A 26,733-nucleotide genomic window follows, 5' to 3' on the forward strand; every position below is an offset into this window, starting at 1 on the left:
TGGCTCGTCTACGTGCCGTATTATCGCAAATGCGAGCACGCTATCCTTACAAAATTGAAAAAGTTGCTATCCTTACAAAATTGAAAAAATTTTACATGTAATATATACATATATAATAGAAAAAAAAAATATATATAGCAAATATTCTTATATATTGTCAACACTCGTTTACGGAAAGAAGTAAAGAGCCTTGTCATCGCGGTATCAAAAGCTTGAATAACGCGACAGTGAAGGAAGTATCGGTGCAAGAAACTGCAATACTGAATACTGAAAAGAATATCGCAAGAAAGACGATGAATAAAAGAGAGAGTAAGCAATATTGCAAAAGAATAAAAATAAAGAGAAAAAATAAGTAGAACAAAAGCGAAAGGTAGCAGGAAAGACGAGAGAAAAAGAAGGATTCTTTAAAAAGAAAAATAAAGAGCATTTTTATCGGAGGTAATACAAGCTAGACAGTGTCAAGATAGACACTTGAGAGAAATTAAAATATCTCATAAATTAGCAATGTTCTTAAAAGCTACTGTTAAAAAATAGTTATTTATTATGGTATTAAATATAAAAATTTTAAAGTAGATTACTTAATTTTTTTATGTTTTTTAAAAGTGATATTCAAGATATTACTTAAATGTCCAAACATCGAAAATATGACAGACATAAAGTTGTAAAATGAATAAAACTTTGGATAGTAAAAATATTAAATTATCCGAATATCTAAAGAATTAGATTGGACATTAAAAGTTCAGAAAAATTATTAATTCTCTTAAACTTGTTTCTAAATTAATTTGAACACACGATGTTAAAATGGCGCAAAAAGTTGAACGAACGTAGAACAAGATTTGTTAGTAAACGAATGGGAAAAGGGAGCGGGCAGACCGAAGTGAGAGTTTCTCGGGGGGTCATTGACAAGCGACGTATTTACAACACTGTTGCACGAATGAAACGAGCGGCGGCCTCCCCAATGCTCTCCGCGACACGAAATCCCTCGTGCATACGTCAACGGACCGTGGTCGGACGCGAAAACCGTGCAATTATTTTCTTACGAGAAACACGATGTTTTGCGTCACGACGTGTCTGTCGTGGAAAAGCGATCAACCGATTTGTTCTCGTGTTGCCCGAAGAAAGAAAGCGAAAATCTCCGCTTTGCAATAATGTATTTAACATTTAAAATTTGTTATTTATGTCAGAAGAAACAAAGTTAAATCCCTCCACCATCGTTACAAAAATTCGCATAATTTTACGAGACGTATAATTTTTATAAATTACTTACCACAACGTTGCTCCACCATCGCCCGGTGCCTTTCCTAAGTTTCCTTCTTCTTCTTCTTCTGGTTTTTCAAAGCACACGCGGTCGCGACACGCGCGCATTGCTCGCGCACGAACCCGAAATCCGCGCGATACTTTAAACGGCACTCCCGACGTCTATAAATTCACTAGAATACAACGAATCGGAATCGCGCGAAATTTTCACGACACTCCCGGTATTACGACGGAATAAAACACACGCGTTCGCGACACGCGTGCATTGCTCGCGCGCGAACCCGAAATCCGCGCGATACTTTAAACGGCACTCCCGACGTCTATAAATTCACTAGAATACAACGAATCGGAATCGCGCGAAATTTTCACGACACTCCCGGTATTACGACGGAATAAAACACACGCGTTCGCGACACGCGCGCATTGCTCGCGCGCGAACCCGAAATCCGCGCGATACTTTAAACGGCACTCCCGACGTCTATAAATTCACTAGAATACAACGATTCGGAATCGCGCAAAATTTTCACGATACTCCCGGTATTACGACGAAATAAAACACACGCGTTCGCGACACGCGCGCATTGCTCGCGCGCGAACCCGAAATTCGCGCGACACTTTAAATGGCACTCCCGACGTCTATAACTCGATTTAAAATCGCGCGAAATTAAAATCGGCACTCTCGGCATAATGACACTACCGGTATTACAACGGAATAACGACGAAACGAATTCGATTACACTGAAGAAACACTACACTTTATCTGTAAAACAAAAAAACATTTACATTACAACAGCGAAATAAGACTGTATAGTTTAATAAAACATTTCCCAAAAAATATAATGTTTTCCATTATCACGTATGTTTCACCGCATGTGCATACTTTTCATGTTTAACTGCTAATATTATTTGTCGTCTACTGTTCGTGAGAGAAGCATTTCGCGCTAAGCTCGTTTGTTCTCTTTCTCTCTTATGCAATAAAATAAAAAAACACAGCTGATAAATATGTAATAATTATATGAATTATAAAATTATAATATACACATGTATTTATGTAACGCTTATCACTTACAATTAGTAGTATGATTATTATTAAGATTCTCGAAGGCCGATATCTATTAAGACAACATCTCGAATATTTTGATATTATGATATTATAATATTAAAACGTTCGCTTTTATAATAATATTCAGCTGTACTTTTTTCTTGTTCTCACGTAGAGTTGTTCGTAAGCTAATAGCTACGCATGGAATCTACACGTATTAAGATAGCATTACGGCGAAGGTATTTAATGAGGCATAAAGGATGCAAATTTCAAAGCCAGAATCGCCGCTTCTCATGAACACAGTGTATTCGGAATTGGTCGGTTAATTGACGATCGTTAGATGATGAGCATGATCTCGTCATTCATGGCACTATCACGATAGCTTGCGCAATCGATGTATCGCGCAACGATGTTTCATTATTGTCGCGCCTATGACAGTATACCATTCATTTTTTCGCGCTAACATCAATATTTCATGTGTATTTTCTTCTGTGATTAAATCCAATGGTTTGCTATCGCATTCAGAGATAACGTCTGCGTAATTGCACGAGTCACGGAAGCAATGCATCTTTATCGCCTCAGGCCGCACGATGATGCAGCTGACATCTTAGAAAGCACATTGCATCTTTCAAAAATACGAATCTGCAATAACGCAAGATCGATAAGACGTCTCGATTGACGATTAATGGCAATTTATCATCTTAAAAGTGTATTAAAGCGCGAGAAATATCTTAAAAATATTTTTTATTATCTATGTAGAAAGGATGCGATGCAAGTCGAATATTTAAATTGTAATTTTCAACGCAAGGGTATATTTCTATAAAACTTTATTTTTAAATCACGCGTTGTTTGCAATATTTCGGCATTGATATCGCATTAGGAACGGCCGAGATCGGATCTTTTTACCTTGAACGCCTCAAAAACTCGTTCGTGAAATTGCATAATTCGCGAACAGATCCGACTAACCGAGCATTCGTATAGCCATGATTGACGTATGACCTCGTCGTTCATCGGCTCAAGCATCGGAGAGAAAAGACTGTGCGTATTTCGATACGCGAAAGCCAAAGAAGGAAACAAAGTAACCCGATGTCTCCATTTAAAGGTGAATTAAAATCGGGCCCAAAATGGCCCGATCGGCGCAGGTGCAAAGGCTCTCTCAAGGCAGAGTGAGAGTGAATTCGAAAGTGAGAACGACTGGTTCGCCGTATTTTGTTATTGCGGACCTGCCGATAAGTAATACACAGCCAAACTGATCTTTTCGCAAAAGGATAGCGTGATCGCGAGAGAATTTGGAACGTAGAGAAAAAAATGACGCAATGAACAGTATATCCAATTTCTCTTTGATTAACATATCCAAAAATGTGCGATACATTCTCGACACGATAAACGTATCTCTATTATTGTGCTGTCATCATAAATTTTTTTAGAGTACGATAAAAGCATTATAATAAGAAGATTTTATCGAATATTGTCACAATATTGACAAAATCCCATTTATGTCAGTATTTATAACGGAATTTTATATTTCTACATACAAGAATAATTTCTTGTAACGACTGTATCAAACAAATCTCTTAATGGACTTTGCGCAGATATTCTCGGAAAAAAAATCAAAAATTAAAATAAGCGGAATCAATTATACCTAGGCGTGCCGCATAATCAGCAACGTCAATTAACACAATTCTGCCGGAATTTTTATTCATGCTGTGGCGTTATCGATATTTATCGGAAAGCAGTCTGCATGGCTTACGACACCGCCTGCGAACTCCGCCATTAATGCGCGATGATGCATTTAGGACGCGATCAAAGAGACAGAAACTGATTGCCACACGCACGGATACGATCCGTTATGGATGTCGGAACGAGGTATATCCTTTTTCGTAAGAAGCCATATAAGATCTTCGCGCGACGGCCGCGGAGATGCTTGATTTCGGCGCGATAATCGTAATGACATCCGAGAGATCGATGCATTCGTACAAAAGCAAAATTCTCAAAAAAAGCTCGATAACTTTATCTTTTTAATATATCTGACTGCATGGTGAGAGTTTCAAGTTTGCATATATCATATTATTATCGATGAACTTGTTTATCCTTATATACTCACAAACAGTATTGGTGCTTCAGAGAAATTTATTTTATATTTTATCCGTGATATACATTTTATATTCCTCAAATTTTTCAATTACATAAAATTATAAACAAAATTATTTAAAAATCTCAATTTCTGTCACGAAATATAGATCGTGTAAAGGATCAACATTGTATTAGTCGACGAATTAAACGTACATGAAATCGAGAAAAAAATCAGTTTACTCACGAGGATAACTGGCGGATGTAGAACCGGCCCCTGTCGCAAGCGCATCTATGTTATACATTTACACGCGCGACGGAGTATTGGCAGTTGAAACGATTGCTAGCTTGTTATTAATCTTAATTGCCATCTAGAAGCTGCCAATTAACAACGCCTGTCACTTGTTTTTCTTCGATAGCCGCGCTCGATCCCGGCAGAGTGTCCTACCATTGCATCGAACCATCCCCCCACGCGATAGCTATCTTTGTTTCTCCCACGGCGGCGTATCGGTATTCTGTAATTACTAGCCGCCAATGGAAAGTATAATTATTCAAGAGAGAGAGAGAGAGAGAGAGAGAATACTCTGGGAGGGTGGTCAACTTAAGGTTACATTATCGCTCGCACAGTATTTAGACGCGCTTAATAACACGGATTAATCGCAATCACAATAACAACGAGAGCGTAATGATCCTCAAGAGGACTGCTGTATCCTTAATCTCTTTCAGTGTATACTTTTCACTAGAAATTTTAGCGCATGTTATTTATTACGCTACTTAAAATATAAATTTATTAAGTCTTTAAATCCCGGATTTTTATTGTCTATTAAAAAAATTATTCTACAATATATATTTACTTGCTATTACACTCTTATTGCGAGAAACAATCGTAAAATTTTCTTTTCATATCTGCCAGTCTATCAATTTTATGCGCGCAAGTTACATTATTCGCACTCAATATTGCACTTTTATCGACACACATTTTCTTAATGAGAGACATAAATGCATAGCCGCGGCGATTTGCGAGAAGTCGACGGGGTAATAAAGTTTCCTCGGAGTGGGAAAACTGTTAACGAAACGTCGTTGTGCATTAATTGACTGACGCAAATGCTCGTTTTTCTTGACGGCGTTGCGTGATTTTACGTGTGAATGCACGATCACGCACGTAAAACCGTTTTAATGGCATATAGTGTTTATGAAAGGCACGTGCCTTATGATAATGATATCGCGTGTTTCACAATGAAAATTAGCTTTGTCGTAAAAAAAAATGATATTGCGGTCGAGTGCCTATTTGTTTCGTAATGGGAACATTCGCCGCAATTGTAGATTACGCAAGAAGGGAAGAAATTTTAAAATACATGTTTCGTTTTCATTTCATTTTCGTATTCCACTTGTATCGTGTAATACATATGAACGCGCAACTTGCGCGGAAAATAACTCACTACGTTCCGTGTGATGCATTTATTGCACGCCGTAAGCTTTCTAAGCCGTAGTAGCAGAAGAATGGGTTCAACACATTACGAATCCTCCGTGTCGAATTCAACTCCTGACCGAACGATTCGCTCCGAGATCTTTAATGGAGAACTAACGAGTCATCGCAACTTTCCAGCAATATGCGATGCGATGGTAAACGATTGCCGTGCACATTAGTAACATCTTTTATCGTTGATTAGAGATGTAGCATAATGCACTCTGCGCTAAACGCGACGATCGTTAACGTTAACATTGCTGCGAAACATCTTCAGCTTCGTGAACGAGTGAGAGTCGTGTAGTTTTACGATTTTGTAAGGACCGCACACATGTATTCCTCGTAGAAATTGTAGAACCGATTTATAATCGTTTTACAGTAAGTGAAAATGCAATATGTCATTGCAACAGCGAAAATAGTTGGACCCGAACATAAACCGATGAAAGAGGAAAGTTTAATTCACAGAAGAGCGTGCACCTTTTGGGAAATAAATATGTTTCTATTTGTTATAACAATTTAAAATCTAATTTTATTATTAAGCAATAAATATGTGCAAACATTAGGTAACGATAATATAACTAAATGGAATAAAATATTTCCTAAAGCCTGAAATTTTTGTATTTACATTAAGTAATCGAGGCACGTATTCTTCAAAGAAAACGATCACAATAAAATTTTATTTCAATACTCAATTGAAAATAATTTAAAATTGGGGCACAATAGAAAAATTGATACATTATTCATGAAACGTTCAATAATGGCAGAAACAACCGCGAGGGGTCGGCCGATAATAAAGAACCACGTCGCGCTAGACGGCCCTCCGGAGGTCGTTAATCGTCGACACGCTAGATTTGCCAGATCGAAATTTAAGACACGCGCGTGTGCAACGAAGCCGCGCGCGCGATCACCGGGGACCGGTCGCGGTGGTGATCAGGCAAGGCCGTTTCGCGATCGGTGGAGCGCGTCGGCTACCAATGGAAATTCAACGCGCGTGAGCGCGAGTTACGTTCGCGTTTCGACGAGAGTGAATTCCCGGGTAAAATCGAGAGTGGACACGGGCCGGTAAGCGTAGACGTCATAACTGTACGACCGGCAAAGAACCAGGTCAAACCCGGAACGGCGCGGAGAAACGGACAGGTCGGTGTATATGCCGCGTGTATGCGTGAATACGATACGATTGCGGTCTCTGCGTGTATCCGTGTGTGCGCGCCCGTCGAGGGATACCGTTGGCGCGGAGAACCCGCCGAATGAAACGCTCGCACAGGTGATGATGATCGATGCGTGATAGATAGTTGAATGATACGAAAAGGCGTTGTATTGCGGAATGACATCTCGTTTCGACAAAGATACACGCGATACTATTTTATACAATACGTAAATACTTTAACCTGTTATATATTTGAAATTACATATTTTTTTATAAACTTTTCTCAATTACACTTGTCGAAAATTAAAAAGAGAGAATAATTCATGAAACTTTCAAAATTTCCGCGTGAAGAAATAAACCCGTAATATACCTGCATGCAGAAATAAATTATTAACTTTTTCACTAAGAATAAATATTGAATAAATATTATGTATGATACATATTTCTGCAAGTAAAAATACTTTATACGGAATACGTTATTTACGAGATATTTCAGGAAATACGCAAGGAAACTTAATATTCTCGGACCATTATGCTCTCGCAAGAACTAATAGGTGGAAACAGATGATTATAGTTAGCAGCTCGGAGTTACACAACAAACTCGATTACTGCATTATCTCTGCTACGTAAAACATAAAAGCAAACGTAATTCTTGTAATAGCTTAAACGCTTAATATTTATGTACTTCAATTTCTATTAAGATCAAGTATCGTAAATTTGCACTGTGTTTTAAAGCAATATACGAAAGATAAAATAAAGAGGGACAATTATTCAGAAATTTGGAATAACATTTCTTATTATTATTACAGTTATTATTTATGTAGAGAGAGAGAGAGAGAAAAGAGAGGTGCAGACAGAGAGAGAAAGACCGAGAAGGGAAAGAATGAGACGGTGAGAGGAGCGAAGCGGACGCCGGGTAAAAGGAAGGCGTGGATCGTTACGGAGCGCGCGGCCGCAGGCCTCGTAATTATAAATTCAGAAAAAAGGGTAGCTGTAAAGGCCCGATTACCGCGGCGTTTGCGGTGTATGCGTTACGCGTCCATGTACATGCGCGAGGGAACGCGGATTCTAATTGACCACCTGCGATTGCACGGTGCCAGCCGCCGTTCCACGTCTTCATCTCGCCGAGCCATGATACACCCCAGCCGCGCGCACGGTCTCCGCGTATATATATATATATATATATATATATATACGCCGCGCAGGATCACAACGCGCGAATGGGAATCGCGGAGAGGAAGGATGCTCAGATTCTGCGGATATTACACGTCATTTAACACTCTAAGGACTCCGAAGGCCGATCTCGCGCGATAAATTCGCCCGGCGGTGCTCGATTGTGCGTCGCGGCGCGACGCCGATGCCGGCGCATGAGCGGTACGGAAAGCGGCACGAACAGCGGCATATCGGATGGGATGTACGTCGGATCAATCGATCGATCGGCTGCAAATTGCCACCGCCCTTGAAATTGGAGGAGGAATCCCCGAGATACAGAGATCGCTCCTCCTCCTCGTTGTGCGCTCGAAATTATATCGATATGGCAATTAAACCGCGGCCGATAGGCCGATCGACCGTGCGCGGCGCAACGAGGGAGCGAAAGAGAAAGAGAGCGATGTTTATAAGGGCACGTTTACGGACTTGCGCCGCAAGCCGACCCGCAGGAATCTCCCTGAGGAACGTAAACTTGTCTCTAACAAGGGCCGCGGCTGAATCAAATTAGCGAAATTATTCGAATCAGCCGCTTACGAGCTCTCCTTGCACTCATCGCTACGTGTGGTATCTAACGCAAACCCGCCGCGAGCAGTGTACTCGTATAGTAAAGTTTTGGAATTCCGCGAGTAATGCGAGCGAATTGCGATCTCGATCGCTCAGCTAAGGAAGTCGAGCTCGTCGATCGTACGATAGCGACGCGAATCTGGATCACGAACGAAACAAATAGCATTAACGATCGTACGATAACCGATCTCTCGCAATAACAAATTTGCGAAAATTAATTTAATTTATAGGCAAATAGTTAATAATCAAGCATACAAAAACATCTCACAAAAAATGTTGCACAAACGTTGGAGGAGAAAATTTATGGTCGCGACAGTTGACACGCTAATGGCGAAAGCGAGAGTAGCGTGAAATGGTAAAATTTTTAATCGGACCGGATAGCACGGTCACGGAATTAGTTGTTTCCGGTTGGCGAGAGGAACACACAGAACTAACACCATCTCCCTTTCCCGTGCAAACGATCCGTTGACTCTCGAACGAACTGCCGGAAACGCAAGAAACGCGAGGATCGTGCGGCGTGTATAATTTGGCGGCTAACGAGAACCGCGCGCGAATCAAATTGGCAAAATTATTTAAATTTCCTGCCACGCGGGTCGGTCGGAAGCGGAGAAGAGAGGAGAAAAAGGATGCGGCGGCTGGGCTTCTGCGAAAAAGATCGTACAAATGCATATTCCGCAGGAAATTAACCGCGAAGGCCGAAGGAGTCGCGCCGGAGCACAGGTACAATGGCGTGAAATCGCGATCTAATGGGAGTCGGCGCTAGTAAAACGGTCGAGAAACTGATCGCTTCCGGTAAGCAAACACCGCGCATTCCCGCTAATAATGCGCCGGATTCTGAGATTTCCGAGTGCCGGACTCTCTAAAAGGACTCTCTAAAAGGACTGGTCACAACCAGCTCGCCGTGACGTTATGCCTGCCTAGCACAAATTAATGTTATGCGAACCGCGGTGGAGTTACTGATGAATATTTCCGCGATGCGGAGAAATTCTTCAGCGATTCGCTTTCTTGAAGCCAAGTATTTCATTAATTATGAGTTTATTAATATATTTAATTAAACATATACATATGTGTCGAGAATACAATTTAATTTATCTTTTTGTCATCATGTGTACTGATTTCACTGAGAAGTGTATTGTGCGTACTTTCGAAAGCTAAGTAAGCGCGAAGAATTTACGACTGTACAAATTTTTTAAATTGCACGCACGAAATAAAAGAATTAACAAAACACTTTTTCGATTTATCGGAAATGTTTGTGCGAAATGAGCAACTGGATTTTGCGGTAAGCTGATTGTTTCCGTTATCCACTGATGAATGCCTGCCAACGTTCCTTCGCGTGTTTCCGTAATTCTTTGACTCGTATTTCATCAGAAGAAAGAGATCGCGGCTATATAATTGGTTTAAGTCGATTGCATAATAAAATCTATGGAAATCTGTTACAAGCATAGACTGCTAAGTACCGACACAGATGTGTGATTTTCTAAAGATTTCTTAACCAATTTGAAAACAATAAAAATAATGTCGCTACTTTTTAACATTCAACTTTAAATATTTTTACTATTACTTCTAATTGTAAGATAAAAATAAATTAAAATCAAATTCTAAATATTAGAAAACAATAAGATTTAATTATCTATTTTTAAAATTACATTATTCCGCAACGAAGGATATTTATTTATGGTTTAATAACCCTGTTAAAAAATAATCAATTCTTCAAGCAATCTATAATGCGAGAGGCTCGGGACGCTCTATATACGCGATACACGCGCGACATCGAGGGCATCGACGTCCGAGAACGAGCGAACGAGATTAGCGGCTGATGAAAAGGTGGGGCCTCGCGGGATGACGTTTTAAGTGCCGATGAAATTGTATGGGCGATAAGCGCGCAGCCTCCGATCCTCTCGGGGGCCCCTCCCGGCGGGGTTATATAGATTCCGCGAGTTACCCATACACGAGTGGACCGTGTGAAGTCCGTACACGCACACAAACGCCGCCCCGATCGTGCTATGCCGTGCACGCGTGTTGTGCGTGCGCGCATGTAACCGCTCCAGAATATAATGCCACTCTTTCGCGGCGGCTCGGGGCATGAGAACCGATTCGCCAATGGGAAGTTGCTATCGTGTATCGATTGGTTCGAGAAATATAAGAGCGAAAGAGAGAGAGAGAGAGAGAGAGAGAGAGAGAGAGAGAGACGGAAAAGAGACGCGCGAGCTGAAGCGAGAAGGAGAGAGAATCGCGACTAGAGGAAATCCCCGAAGGAATGGATCTCTCTCGAGGTTTTATATGGGCCCTTTACGTGGATTTATCGCTCCACGCGAGCGACGTCGGGGAGGGAACGAGGGAGGAAAAAGGAGGAGAGACGCGCGCGCGCGCGCGCGCGCGTGTTGTGCTCCATACGCTCGCGGGATAAGATATTTCGCAGGACGGTTAACGTAGAGTCGCCTGTGCATCGGAGAGTTATCAAGGTGAAGAGGGTCCGCGGTCGCCGCAATTGCCGCATCCCGCCCTAATAGACGCCACCCGAAAGCTTTCACGGCGCGTGTGCGCGCTCGCTCGCACGCTATTCAGTCACCTGTAATCGAGCGGCAATAAATCGCGCGCCTGTCTATTGCCACTCTAATGGACGGGCTTGGGTATTTAGACTCTTCCGCGAAGATGTCAGCCGAGTCATTAAGCTTATGCGTCGCACCTCGCTTCTTCGTGCGCTCGTGCGAGAGAAATGGCCAGAAATTACGACAGATCAATAATTACTCAGCAATATCGAAGATAAAAAGTAATATTTAGAAGAACGTATTGTTTTCGCTGTCTGTTCTCTATATATCAAGACTTTCTTAGTTCAAAACTACAAGAAAATTTATATCAATTTATTTTAATATAATATTTTAGTTATTTAATCTTAATTATCGTAATCCAGAAATATGACTTGGAAAATGTCATTACGTGACATGAAAATTATGTTGACTCTAGAAATAACTCAACTCAATAAAGATATCATTCTAAAAAAAATTATACCGTGTACAATTTTCAGATAAGTTGAGAATGAAACAGCGCGTCCGAGAGTCCAAGTTTCACATGCGCTGCATGCAAAGTGCAGTCGACGCAATGTGCATCGCGCGACCCTTCGCAGAAGCGACAAAGCGCGGTAGATAAATACGCGCACCGCGGGGTGGAAAGGGTTATAGGATGCTGGATGACGGAACGGGCAGAGAGACGCACGAGGCGTAGACTTCTCGCGCGCCAATAACGACGGTAGATATAAAGACGCCGCCGCCATATGGTCCCCGCGATCCGACGCAACGTTGCATAATCTGCAGCGCGGTCCGCGACGATAGAGACCAGGCAGGCGTGTCACGCATCTGTCTATCCGAGCGCTGCGCTGCGATGCATGCGGTGCATGCAACGAGTACCTCTGCCACTCGGTGACTCATTTAAGAATTGGAATAGAAATTTTTTACAAATGCATAACAGAAATAAATTTTTAAAAGATAGTAGTGCATTTTGAGCAAAATTTTAATAGCTTGAAACTAAAAACTAAGAATATCTGGACGAAAATGTGTTATTGATATCTTTAAAGATTTTAGTTTTGAACTAATAAAATTGTTCACAAAACGCACTGTTAATATTGAAATCCTTAATAGCAAGAAAAGCATCTGGAAAAAGTAATTTTTTACAAAGACTGAGAATAAATCTACAGAAACGCATGATTTAACATTGCTTTCGATAAATAAATTTTGACAAGTAAATTAATAAACAGAAGGGAACATAAAGAGGATTTGATTCGTGACTCGATTCTCGGCCGTTGAAATTAGGGTAAGGTCAGTCCCGGTGACCTTTACGGCGCGACTCTTGGACCGTCCACGAGAACGTCCTCCGCGACTCCCGATATGGACGCTGGTTGTCCTAGTTGCATCCAGCATTATCCTTAGCCTTCGCCGTATATGGAGAGATCGTCGTGCGTGTGCCATTTATACCGTATAATAAATCAGGCCGCGAAGAAGTGAGTCGCCTACTTGAAGTGACTCATTAGGGGCACGCTTACTGAGTTTTCAATCACAGAACGAAAGATTTATGTTATGCTAAATAAAATTGTAGAGCGGTTAACGATAGATTTCAATTATTGATATTAAATATATGCATTGTTAAAAATTTGTGAAACAAGAGAAAATTTCCAAGTTTAGTGGATTGCAAAGAAAGGTTTTATCACCGGTAAAACATCCTATTAAATGTATGTTTCACGCGAAAAATCAGAATTCCAAGCGTGCACCGATCAAATTCGATCGCTATATAACGATCGTGCAACTGTCGTGTTCGTTGAACGCGACCTATGTTTACGGTCGCGCGTTGCGCTCAAACGACGTACCGGCATACCAGCATCCTGCGCGGAATCACCGACCAGGAGGCATCATCGCGTTCAACGTCCAATCGCGGTGTCGGGCCGGTCTCTCGGTTCCGTCCGCTAATTACGAGGACGGAAATGTGGAAGATAAAAGAGAGAGAAAGAGAAGTCGGTCTGGGGCGATTAGGCCCCTTTCTAAATGCGAAAGACGCCGCAACTGCACGCGCTTTCCCGTGGGACCCGCCGCCGCGGCATTCCGCGGCTATGCATAAACGGACCGGCATCGTCCGCGGGGAGCGGTAGTAAATTATCACTATAATAACCCCGCGCGGAAGCGGATTGAATTTCTCACACGATCTCTTTCCCTCGCCCATCTCACGGTCCTCTCGGTCGCTCTCTTTCGTATTTGCGTGTTCGCGCTTCCTCCTACACCATTCCTCTACCGCTGCGAGGAAACATCTCTCTTTCTCTCTTTCTTCCTCTCTCGTCACCAGCGCCGTTTACGCTGTTCGCGGTGTTTACACGCGGCGGCGGTTTTATGGGAATGTTAATGGGTGACATTCCACCCTTCCGCACGGAGGAGAAGAAAGCGCGGCTTGCCGGACAGAGAGCCGCTTCTCCCGATGCTCGTCATCTCATAGCGAAATTTATTCTGCGACCACCACCGCACTTGCCGATTACAGATTTCCTGACGATCATGTTTGCCTTCGTGGAAGCCGAGCCTGCCAACCTACCGACCGGCCATTTGACGCGCTTTGATCGATCCTTGCCATCGTTCCGTTACGTATCGACGGAGAAGTAATAAAATCGCAATTTTTGCAATTTGATTTTTTCGATCGTAATGCAATTTTACGATAAAAAATTTGAAAATCAAGTGATCAGGTCAGTATTAAAATTATTGGCACTGACTAATCACAATTATGTACAAAATTTGTTTTGCTGCTAGAATTGCCTGATATATTTTATAAAATTTTTAGTTAAAAATATATGTTTGAAAATTGAGAAAATCCGATAATGATCTTCGATATTTTTTTTAGGAAAAATTCCCTCCAAATTGACTGAAAAATCTGTCGTTAAAAGAACATCTGTTTATCTGAGTTTTGAAATATTCTGTATAAAATATCAAACTTCTCAAAGCGCATAAAATCCAACAGACTCTGAAACTCAAGAGTCAATAAGGTTTCTGTGACAGAGAAGACTCTTTCTTCTCTCTCTTCTCTCTGTCTTTCCACGCGCGTATCGAGCATCAGCCGTAACTTCTTCTCGTGACGCGATATCGACCTTCACGCTCACGGCGAAGGCTGTCCCGGTGCGAAGGGTGCGCGCCGCGCGTTTGCACAGGTGATAAAGTTCAATTACGCGCTCCTCATCCTCGCGGCGGTTATCGAAGCGAGGCGTGCTCGCGAGGCCGCGTACATGCGCGTGCACGACGGACACGGGAATGGATTTAAGGGGACGCTCTCGCTCGCATCTTGGGACTCGCTATGAAGCAATTATTCGGTTCCGCGAATTCCGCGTGCGTGCGCACGATTGTCAACAGCCTCGTAACTCCTTGTCGCTTTCAACACTGACCGCTCGGAGAAGAAGAGGGTTCTCCAAGCGCACTAAGTCTCTACAACGATATTGTCACAGTATCGATACTTGAGATTTTTAATAAAATTTTTTCCCAAACGCACGCATAAGTAAATAATAAAGTTTTTATATTCTTCTCACGCGCAGCATCGATATGTTGCTTTAGAAGTATTTTTCTAATATCAGTATCGAACAAATATAAACAAAATCAAACACATGTGATTATAACACATTATAGAAAAGTAACATTTTATTTCCTCCTAAAAGCGATGAGTTTGTACTACTAATTATATATAATAATAATCATTTTGTATTATTTTTCTATATTATTTGGATATCTTATTCGTCTTTTTAATAATTGAAGATTACAAAAACGCTGAGAGAGCTCCCTTTGAATACTAGTTTTCGAACCGGACATCATCAATAATTCGCGAATATCAATTCTCTTTCCAAGACCAACTGATAATTCGTATTAACATCGACAACGACCACGAAACGTCGATACTGATACCGATATCACGCGCATCGATGCTGCATACCGATATATCAACCCTGGCTGCCCAACGTTATGCATAGACGGGCGTGTGTATGCGTACACATGACGTCGTATCTCTCTCGATCTCTCGTTTCTTCCGTCGTTGTAATTGCGAACTCTCTCGCGGCTCTCAGAGAGCGGCCAGCGTGCCGCCGCAGATGAGTTATATCGGCGCTGCCCGGGCTCGCACGGTGGCCTGCCGTGATGGAGCTCGTGTACCGAGGTGAGAGTGTTCACCGGGTCTGACACCTGACGGCCGCCGGCCACAGAAAAGAGATCGGTCGTTCTAACGCTCGTCCGCACGCCATTTACGATGGGCGACGGAGATTATCCGATAAATAAATATATTTTTATATGCGCCAATAAAATCTTCGCGGCAATCTTTTCGCAGACTTGCGGCAAATTCTCTTTCAACCGTGAAGAAAAATATACACATGATACGCTACATTACGTGATATTTATCCACATGATAGGCATTCAAATTATGCGTAAATTAGAGAAAGGGATACGGTTAAATTTTCTATAAATTTTAACTTTTTGCTTCAAGAAACAGAGAAATATTTTAAAATGCAATTCCAAATAATTAGCGTAAATTAAAAACTCGTGTAATTATTGTGTTAAATGTCAAAGTAATAATTATTGTAATAACACATCCGTCGCTGTTCGCAAGCGCGTTAATTATCGGCAAATAAGACGACAGCAGGTGTTATGAATAATTACGCATTAAATAATTACGAGAATTAAAAAGTGTATTCACTCACCGAACGTTGTATCGCAGTCAAGTATACGCCTTCAGCTGCACCTGGAAAATGAAAATTTAGTCATCATGAATTATTATACATTTTATATATGTTAATTATTATATAATGTGTATAATTATTTTAATTAACATATGAGACAGCTCCATATACACATTAAGCTAGTCTTTTCATTATCATTAAAAGAATGTATTTTTCAATGACAAATTACTTACCGTATCGTTGCTCTGCTGATGCCCGATGCCTCCTAGGCCTCCTCCTCCTCTCAGTGATTCTAATAAGGCACTTACACAGTTCGCGATGCGTGCATTGCTCGCACGCGTATTCGAATACGAAATCGCGCGACACTTTAACGACACTCCCAACACGCATTTTGTTATATTATGATGGAGTGAATATTTCGTAGCATTAATTATGCGCACTAAATTTATCTGTAAAATATAAACATTTACGTTACAATGATATCTGAAACAATACTATAGTTATATATTGAAATAATGAGCAAATAATTCTACATAATTACATAAAGCTACATTATTACAATTTGCTCCATTTGTTTAAATTTCGCTTCAGACTATGTCGTATCAGCTACATCGAGAAATCAATAAATATCGAAAATTCGCGTTAATTACACGCGTATTATCGGACGAAAGATAATTTACACACTTTATTTCAGAAAGAGCGTGAAAATCACGAGCGGAATCATGTTGCGAATTCGCCACGCCGCGTTATACAAAAGGTAAAACGCGAAATACGACGTATCTGTATAGCAAAAATTCTACGTTATTACCGTGAGCTTACACGTTCGGTGGTTCGCACACTTCTGGTATGCGAGACAACAAGCGACTACTGCTTCGATGATCGCACGAAGACCGAGGTAGAGAGACGTGTAAACATAAAAACTATCTCTGTCCTATTTCACTGCCGTAAGCTGAGTTTTCAATATGATGAGTCTAATGTAAATAATACCGTGTTTTGATTTTTTTGAACGAACGTAGGAATTCTTTTGCGTGAGATCACTCGCCAGAATTATAATCTATTGCTATTCATGGTTCAGACAAACGAGTAATAAAACATTTTTTTGCAAACAATCAGCAATAAATAATACGTATCAGTAATCGCCCGTCTCTTTAATCAGTAAACTCGACAATAATTAACTCTTCCGACAAACTTTCGCACTTTTAATACAGATAAAGTACGCAATTATTTGCAAATATTGACATTTTGCATTTAACAATCTACGCCAGATGGCACCTTCTGACGGGGCTACCACGCACTCTTCGAAAGTGGGTCAATTCGAAAAAGTTTACGTTTGAACAATAAAGCTGATAAGAAGCAGATGCAAACAATCGGCGTATAGACTCAAATGTATTAACGCAAATTTACTTGAATCTATTACAATTGCTATTCGAGTGAATTTCTTAGAATATATAAATGTGAGATACATAATATAATTATTCAATCCCCACATTTTTGCACTGACTTATTTGTATACATAAATGCTATTTAATGGTAGCAATAAATTTTGACAATGAGAATCAATTCGAAATATTTAGCGAGTGGACTTCTCGCGCGTAACATCGTTCGGAATTACATATTGATCCAGCGAGTTGTCGTTTTTAAGACGAGAGTAGAATATTGTAGCTCGTGACTCTCGAATATTCATTATCCATCTGAGAGATACTGCCGATGGTATCGGCACCGCGCGCGGGCGCGCACGTAAGCAAGGGCGGTGCTTTTTCATGTCACTAACGACTCTAGACACTCGCACGCCACGGCTCCGTTACTAACAATATCCCCCTGAATGGATTATTATACTCCGTCCGTTGCAACGCGTGTATGCGGCCGTGATATTCCAACCGGGTTGCATTGTGCGTATTCTTTTTCGCGACGGAGGCTCCGCGATAAGCAAATCAAGAACGAGCGAGAGCGGCGGCGAGAGTGAGGGAAGGCGGGCGGGAGGAAAACGCGTCAATAATCATTCGATTTCAATGCGACGGGAGATGTTCTTTACGCGGCGGGGCGCGCTATCAACGAGCGTGTCTTACATAATGCTCGACCGAGCACAACGAGAACAAAGGACGCGTTCTCTCAGGGACGAATTGTACTCGTCGGATGCTTAACGCGCGCGCGATGCTAAGTTGGTCAAGTCGATTTGCGCGAGTCGCCGCCCGTAATGATCCGCTGTCCGGACTGAGAACCGCGTTGTACATCCCCGCGACTTGCATCCTCCCTATGCGCGTCTTCGCATTTATAAATATTCATGTAGACACCTCAAGGCCCCTCTCCCGGCCGGCCGCTGCGTTTAAGGACAAACGCGCAGCCGACATTAACCCTTTGAATATCGTACTTAGATTGCGCTGTTAAAAAAAAAATCATTTTTATAGCGTACATCGCTTATTATTATGTCATTATGACGAAACAATCGTAAAATTTTGTTTCTATAAGAAATAAATTAATAAAAATAAGATTGGGACTTTTACTTTTACAGAAAACGAAATAAGAATTTCAATTAATACTATCGATATGAGTCATCGTGATCAAAAGAATTTTCGGCAACGTGCAGAATGCAATCAAGGGAATTAATCAGTGATGAATATCGATTCCGAGCTTATGAATAATCACAAGCCGAAAGTGAAAATACAATAAACCGCGACGCGGCATCAGCAAACTTTAGCCAGCTTGTACAGATAGTCGATATTGAACTCGCGCGACGGCAGCAGCGGCGGCGGCGGCGGCGGCGGCGGCGGTTTAACAACCAGGTCAGTGTTTTTCGCTCCAGTTGTGTTGATATGTATAATCTCGGTAATTATATACCATCTCGGCCGGTGAGGATTTGCCCGTCGGGCCGCGCGCACTCGGCAATGAGGTATCCACATTTTATTTCGTGCTCCAATCACAGCTGATTGGCACTGACTGTTATTTGTCGAGCGAGAGCCGAAAGGAGCAAGGAGGAGGTGGAGAAGAAAACCGACATTCTGCTTATTCCACCGATAGCTCACTCCTACATGCCTCTCCCAGTCTCTCGGGGCACAATTCCTCTCTCACTGCGCGAACGAGAGCCCCCACAGACGTTAAACATACCGAAGGGATAACACTGTCGGAGCGGGGTTGAGATTGCTCGGCGCGCGCTCTTCCACGCTCTCCTTTCCATGCGTTGAATTTCTACTGAAATAATTATCGTGCTCGTTAAAAGCGCCGATAAGTATTATTACTGGAATTATCGGCCAGCCGTCCGCATTTGCTCCATCGCGCGGAAATAAAATTATAACGGCCTCGTTACAGCTAACTATAAACAAGCGTTTCGATCTTATATCGGGCAAGCTCGTAACAATCCCGGTGCATTACGGTGTTGGTGACGAAAGTGACTTTATATAATTACGCGACACCCTGTATACAATGTTACGTGTATTTCTTTTTCATATCTATAGCGTCAAAAGTGAAATTTATTAAAATTGAAACGGCCGCAAAATGCTCGCAAAGAATATTCGAAAAATCGATATGCAAATGCAGATTGAGTAGTGAAACATATGATGATTAGCCGTCGTAACTACTCTGCGCCTTAAATCGCAGTTGTGCATTAGTACGTGGCCCCGATCGATGGCGGGCCGCTGCATCTCCAGCGGCCGCGCATCGTTGCATCATTCATGAGATTCATTGAGTCCGTGCCAGTTCGTGTTCCGGGCCTGTTGCTGCTGCTGTTCGGCCCGCCGGTTGAAATACGCTCGAAAAACCGGTCAACGGAGAGATGCCAAATCCCCGATTAGCGTCCATTCATCGGACAGGACAGAGGCCCTTCGCCTTCGCGCTTTCTCTCTCATCCCTCCCTCTCCTCCCTCCCCATTCCTTGCCGCTTTACTTTCCCGATGCTACTATCGGCCGGTCCCTTATGGTCGCACCTTCGCCCGCATGCACCCGTAGTGATTTGCACACCGCGCCGATACAGCGTCTGAGAGCGTATACGTGCATTACGCTCCGATCCGGCCGTTAACGACTTCATCAACGACCGACTGATAGCGTAAAAGACGTGCCGAAGACACGGGCAAAGATAGCTGTCGTGCATGAAAGAAGCGTTCTTCCGGCGGGCACGCTCGCACACGAAGGGAAAATAAAAGGGCCTGGCTGTTTGCCGAAGAACGCGACCGGCTTCTTGCTCGCGAGCTTTGCTGCTTGGTGTCGGAACTGCGGATACCTTTACGTTGATATAATCTTCACTTTGTAAATGAAAGAAGTGTCTTCTTCTTTGACATTGAAATAAAAACTGCATGAAAGATAAAAATATTAAGAAAAACTCCTTCTAAATAATTTATGTGTTCGATAAAGATAGAGAAAGAGACTCCTTATGTACACTTTGAGCATTAGCAATATTTTATAAACGACATCTTCATCACAAATTTTTATAGAATTATTAACTTTAATACACACGAAACTTTAGCAATTAAAAATTAATTTTCTATATGCGGTGCTTCAATTTTTTGGGCGCAACTTTTTTTAATCTTCTTATCTTTAAGAATATTTTTACTGTAAATAAACGCATTTTTTGTGTCATAAAAGAAGACATGAACTACTGTAAAGAGGCCAGGAATTGGCCTCGGCAGCGAATGTTCGACGATGTTACATAATTCACGTATGCTCGTTAAGGATTGATTTTACGGCCACTGCGGGGCGAGTGAAAGTCGGCGGGTCGAGGAACTGCCGCAAAAAAGGAGCGCACCTCGAAATTCAAACCAACGCAAGTGATTATTCTCATTCGATTCGACGGTGAAATTACGCTGACCTTAGATATCTCAATTATGCTTACATAAGTAAAACTACAATGTTAACTCAACCGAATGTCATTACAGAACTTTTAAAAATACATAAAATAAAATTTTGAAATATACAAATGTAAAATTTCTCGATGAGCACTTTCTAATGTGTGGTTCAAAAAAAAATTGACAAACATGATCCGCATTATTTGCATAGACATTAATTTTCGTGGATTCGTTAACTTCTCATTTTCATCTTCTCATTCCGCGCCATACTAATTAGGCGATAGTTACAGAAATCACGAGAACGCGACTCTGCGAATGAAACTATCGCTATATTTTACTTTTATTACGAACGCTGCATACAGTAATCTGCGTGATTCTCAGCGCTTCATATGTACGACTATAAATGCTCAATCGAAGGCTGAGAGAGAACGGTCGGCGGACTCTAAAAGGATAGACCGACGATATCGAACGAAGCGGCGACGACCGACGACCATAGTCTTATCCGGCCGAGAGTGAAAGAAGAAGGCGATGCGGACGAGCGATAAAGAGCAAGATGGGAGAAGCGATAGATAAATATATCAAAGCGGATCGGAATGCGCGTCTCATTGAAAGAGGAGGGACCGTCCGGCCGATCGGATGGTGGCGTTGTACCACTGTCGGGCCTCTTAGAAACGCGCGGCATGAGAAATTGCCGCTTTTCCCACGAAGCGCACAGCGCGCTACCGGGACCGCAGCGCGGCGCGATACAGCCGCAGCCGCGCTGCAACGAAATGCAGTTGCGCTCGCAAATGCGCCTAAAGGCGCCTCGCGCGTTTATTCGCTCGTTCTCGTTCTCCCTCTCTCTCTCTTTTTCTTTGTTCCTTTCTCTTGTTCCTCTCGTGCCCGTACGCTCTATCGGAAATATAATTGGCGCTTTGCAAATCTATTAACCGGACCCGCGTGGCAAGTGGCGTTGCCACGGCATTACCACCGCTGGGCCCTCTCCCTAGAGGCCTCCCTTTCCCTCCCCTACGCACTAATTCATAGTTTCATGCCTTCCCGCTGTTTAAAGACTTAATGGAGGCCGCGCACGCACACGCGACCAAAGACCATGTGTGCGTATAAACACGTGAGCGCGCAGAAAAACGATACTGCTTCCGTTGAGGAACACGTCGAAAGTGTTACGGCGTTTGTGTGCTAACGATATCTCGTGACCTATCGCGTTTCTTCTCTTTTCCCGTACAGTAACCGCGAGAAGATCGTGGAAGATAAAATTAATATGTCGCACTCATATTGCTATGACGATAAATTTGCAAGAATTACTCAAAATAAAAAATATGTATTAAAGCTAACAAAACCGACCGGTTAATGTTGCGAAATAATTTAAATATATATTGAAAAATATATCTGAACTTTCATTAAATAATATCTATTTGATCCACTTTTCATAAAAATGAGAGAAAAATGTCGATTTCTAATTTAAAAGATTTTTTTTTTCTACAAACTATTCTTTAATATTTCTCTAATTACTAGTTGCGTGCAGTTAAAATGAAAGTAGAGATGGACATTTTTTGCCGTATTCCTATTAAAAGAATTGAATGGCTCGAATAAATATTAATTAACGAAAGCTCAGATATATTCCGAATATATTAAAATTATTTCGCACCGCGTTTGGCTCTTATTAGTCTTAATACACACTTTCGTGATTGGGCATCAAAAGAGTCTTTATCTATCTAATGTTCTTATTTACTCATTTTTCATCTGTTTTCGAGCTATTATGATTAAATACTATCTGATACAGCTCGTCCTCTATGCTGAAAGTTTATTTTTACTTTCGTACTTGTACCACCATTCCGCCTGACGGCTTATACAACGATGTTTGCGCGAAAGTCGCTCATCCGCGATGCTACGAGGAGGATTGGCTAGATAGAGAGGATGTATTTGAGGCTACCATTAAGGCCGGTGATTGATAATGCCCGCAGACTCGTTCTGCGCCATCGCGTCCGTCCGATCAAGGTCTCCCTGGGTGCGCACCGATCGAACAAAAAGCGAAAAGGGCGAGACGGTCGGTCTCGGTGCGCACCGACGCAAACCGAGCTGCAAAAAGCGCGAAAGAAACCGCATCTCGGCTGCATTGTCACTGGTCGCCTCGCCGCGAAGCGAGGAGCCCCCTCGCTCTTCTTTCTTACGTCCGCGCCAGGCAATTACCGCTAACACCGGCAGACGGCTCGGACGCGTAATTATCGGCGAAAGTGATAAACCGATTTCTCCCGGGGCGATCGCCGGCAGAATCGCCCGGCATTCCTAGATCCTTGATCTAGAGAGGTGTGTGCGGTTAACGTGGCTGACTTTGCATCACCGCAGGTTGCTTTATATCGTTCCATCGTTAAAAAGCGCGCCGTTGCTATTGATAATTTTGCATTTAATATGCATGATTTATATGATATATGTAGATCTCTAATAAGGCTTCTATCATGCGTTCATCGTTTTGATTAAATTTAAATTAATCTTCTTGCATTTTTAGAAAAGTGAATTGAAATACTGTCGTATCAAAATCCTTCGCGATATTTCTTTATTTTTAACATAATTAACAATAAAATGACCATTTAAATAACAGAAAAAGTCGTCTATTGTCTCGATAAAAAAAGAAATGAGGACGGAAAACGGAAAACGACAGCGTCGTCCACGGCTGACAGGCGTTATTATCAAAATAACGGCAGGATGATGTAAAAATTGCGTCAGTGTCGTTTCTAACAACAGTAGATACACGAGCAAGTTCTAACAACAACAAAGCAGCGCTGTTGCGAAGCGCGAGTCGTCACGAACGTCGTGCGACGGGAACGTCCAACTTTTCGTCAGAGCGGACGTCGCGAGTCAAAGGGGTCCTGGCGTGAGCGTTATTACGAGAACTGCTAGGATAAACAAGCCCGAGTTTCTTTCGCGCGCTTAGGCGTTAAGAAGGCATTAACAGCGCGCGACCTTGCACCTTAACACGCGCGTTACCTCGTAATAGCGCGCGCGGTTCATAATAGTGCCCGCACCACGGCGGCAGTGACGTGTGAAAGGAAAATTACGGAGATAAAGTAGACGTAGCGGCGCGAGCGCGAGCGGAAAGGAGAATCTTCCTCTTCGTTATAACGTGCGGGATAACGTTGTAATGCGTCGTGAACGCCGTCGTTTCTCTCGGGATAACGTCGTAATGCGTCGTGAACGCCGTCGAAGCGAACGATCGAAGACAGGCGCACGGGAGGCGCGCGGAACGACGCGGTATACAAAGAGACAAAACGCGAGTTTGTGCCGGCCGGCGGTCTCTCACGTGCGCTCCCTACGCTTGCACGCGGGATGACAATGCAGCTGCTAACTAGCAAAATGCTAATATTTACTTAACCTTCGACGAAGGGAGGAAAGCAGTCGTGCTCTTTGTCTCCTTCGCTCCGTCTGCCCGGAATCTAGCGGCGACGCGGACGAAGGAGACGAAGCGGGGCGGAGTGACGCAGAGGCGAAAGAACGCTATCCTCCGGTGGTATTTTCCGTCGGCCGGTGCAAGCCGTTGCTCCGCAATCCGCGCCGAGAAAAACGTTAGACGGGTATACCGGCGCGGGCGATGATTCGGCGACTTTCGCAAGCGAGCGTGTTCGCGAGCGTGCGACGCCGAGGAAAAGCAGTCATCAAAGCGGTCTCTTCTTGCTCATCTAGCCTAGTTTACAACGTTGCGATTTATTTACTCTCGTACACGGACCTTTCGCTGCATCACGAGGAGACAGACGCGCTTGAATTGCGCTACGCGTTACCTAAGCCCAGTTACGTTCCCGGATTTGAATCAAGAATTTGCTTCACACAAGTTATTTCATGATCTTTTCAAGATTCTATCTCCATCAATTATTTGCAAATAGGCAATCATTAGATACTAATGCTAATTCTCTATCTATTTCTCTTTAATAATAATAATTTTGAGAGATTATCTCTAAAGATTACAGCATATTAGATGCTAAGATTATTATTACTGAAATGACAGACCTGCAGACTAATATTTATAATAGTCGTGTAATTACCTAACATTTATTCCATTCATCGATAATGAAATTTGCTATCGACTATTACTTTTTTTTGTGTCCGTTAAAAGACACTCTAGAATTTTCTTCGAGTGAAAAGCAATTTAATATAAAGGTCGTATTGGAGAGTTAAAATTCGAAAAGCCGGCCAGCTAATCCGAAAGAGTATTCACACACCGTGTATATCTGGTACAAGCGCATATCATCGCATGGGCATTAACCAGGATGCGAAAATCGCCGGGGCTGGATTCTCGGATAAGTATCCCCAGTTGAGACTAACGAGCCGCCTTTAACTTCAGTCATCCGCGAGCGAAACAGCCGTCGACACGTCACGTTCCATCGGCACGTTTTACGAGCGCGCGCGGCGAACGCTTAGAATTTCGAGAGGCATGCGAAAGATTGTTTTCTGGGTCCCGGGTCGACTAAGCGGCTAAACAAGAGAAAGAGAGAAAAAGAGAGTGAGGGAAGGAGAGGAGGAGGAGGAGGAGGAGGACTCGCAAGAGGTTTTCCTTCGGGTCTAGGAAACGTCCGGATATGATAATAAGCGAGGCTCGCGCCAACGTTGTACGTCGAGCACGATCCGAACCCCTCGGAGCTACGTACCGAGCTCTCGCATCAACGGAGAGAAACCAGTCCTCTTCCCTGAAGTCGCTGTCACGACCACCGGGAACGTCTCTGTTCCGCGGAACGTCTTTTAAATCTCCTCGCGCCGCGCCGCGGCCGTTGCGAGACGAGAGTCACGCCTCTTCGATCCGTTCCGCGCAATATGCACCCAATGCTGGAGAGGCGCGCATCACGAGAGGGTAGAAAGATTTCCAGTAAAACCGACTCATTCGCCCGTCCGCCGCATGATGATATTATTCTAACGAACGCAACGTATGAGCCTTGGGAAACCGATCGTCGGCGAGACGCGATTATTCGCGATCGATAAACGCGCGGGTATCGAACTAATTAGTGAACGTTAATCAGCGAGCGTTGAATTTTAATCTCGCATATTAAGAGACTTAAAAATTGGATACAAGTCTTATAATTACTTAGCAAAGCTTAATATTTTCTTCCGTGGCAATAAGATGCCTGTCTCCTACCAAATATTAAAGGGAAGATAACACTATGTACAGAGTGTTTATTTAAGCTTTAGAAAACGATTTTTTGAGAATTCCAGATTTTTCTAGTTGACACATTTCGCAAATAGAAAAAAAAATTAAAAACGGACTCTAACGCAACGCGCCATCGCCATCGCAGCATTGCAGCGTGATTTCGCATAGATATGAATCGGAAACGAAGGAGCTCTACGAACGATTTTACGTAAATCGTAAATTAGCGCAATAGCGTAAACGAGCGGGCGGCCGCCGCGCTTTGACGAGCGACGTCGTGCCGGGGCAATTAAGCAAGAGCACGAGAGCGGCGCGGCGGGACGACAGGCGAGCGGGCGAAGGAAGGCGGTCACGAGCGCGTCTTCACGCGCGGCGGAGTCTTCAATTGCGCAAATATCTCGGGGAGCCCCCGATGGAAGGAATTAGCATAATGCCGGGAAGCATTAGGCCGGTGAGCACAAATTGTGCGGCCGGCATCGGGCTCAAAGAGACTGCACGATGGAGCGAGGGGAAAGGGAGAGAAAGAGAGTGAAAGAGAGGGGAAAAAAGAGACTCGAGGATGGTCTCAGTACGGTAGATAGGTTGGTAGGCAGGCAAGCAGAGGAGACCGTAACTGCCCGCGTCGTTCGGCCGAGGAAAAGTCGCCAGAGTGGTTAGCGAAACGAGAATGCCTCTCGCACTCCATCCTACGAACTCGATTTGCCGAGGCCGGCAGCGGCACGTCCCGTTTAACTGCCACTAATCGTTACGGGAATAAATGCGTCGTTCTCGCTTCTGATCGACTCGCGGGGATAACGTACATAAGAACAATAAAGTCTGTGTCACGTTATATTCGCATTTTACATAGAAAGAAAAAACTGTGAGTTTTATGCGATATGCAAACGTAAGCTCTCTACCAAGCT

The 26,733-nt window shown here is 42.9% G+C and overlaps 1 protein-coding gene and 1 long non-coding RNA gene across 2 annotated transcripts in view; one reads left to right on the top strand and one right to left on the bottom strand.

Annotated features, from left to right (window-relative positions):
• blo (bloated) overlaps window positions 1-26,733 on the top strand; it is a 110,125-nt gene that overhangs the window by 58,570 nt on the left and 24,822 nt on the right. The gene's annotated exons all lie outside the window — the stretch shown is intronic.
• Window positions 660-16,784, bottom strand: LOC137000497 (uncharacterized). Its single transcript, XR_010890731.1, has 3 exons — window positions 16,168-16,784; window positions 15,956-15,996; window positions 660-2,017 (listed from the first exon to the last, which is right to left on the bottom strand). It is a non-coding gene; the product is annotated as an uncharacterized lncRNA (long non-coding RNA).

This window comes from Linepithema humile, chromosome 6, assembly GCF_040581485.1.
Source record: "Linepithema humile isolate Giens D197 chromosome 6, Lhum_UNIL_v1.0, whole genome shotgun sequence".
NCBI lineage: Eukaryota > Metazoa > Arthropoda > Insecta > Hymenoptera > Formicidae > Linepithema > Linepithema humile.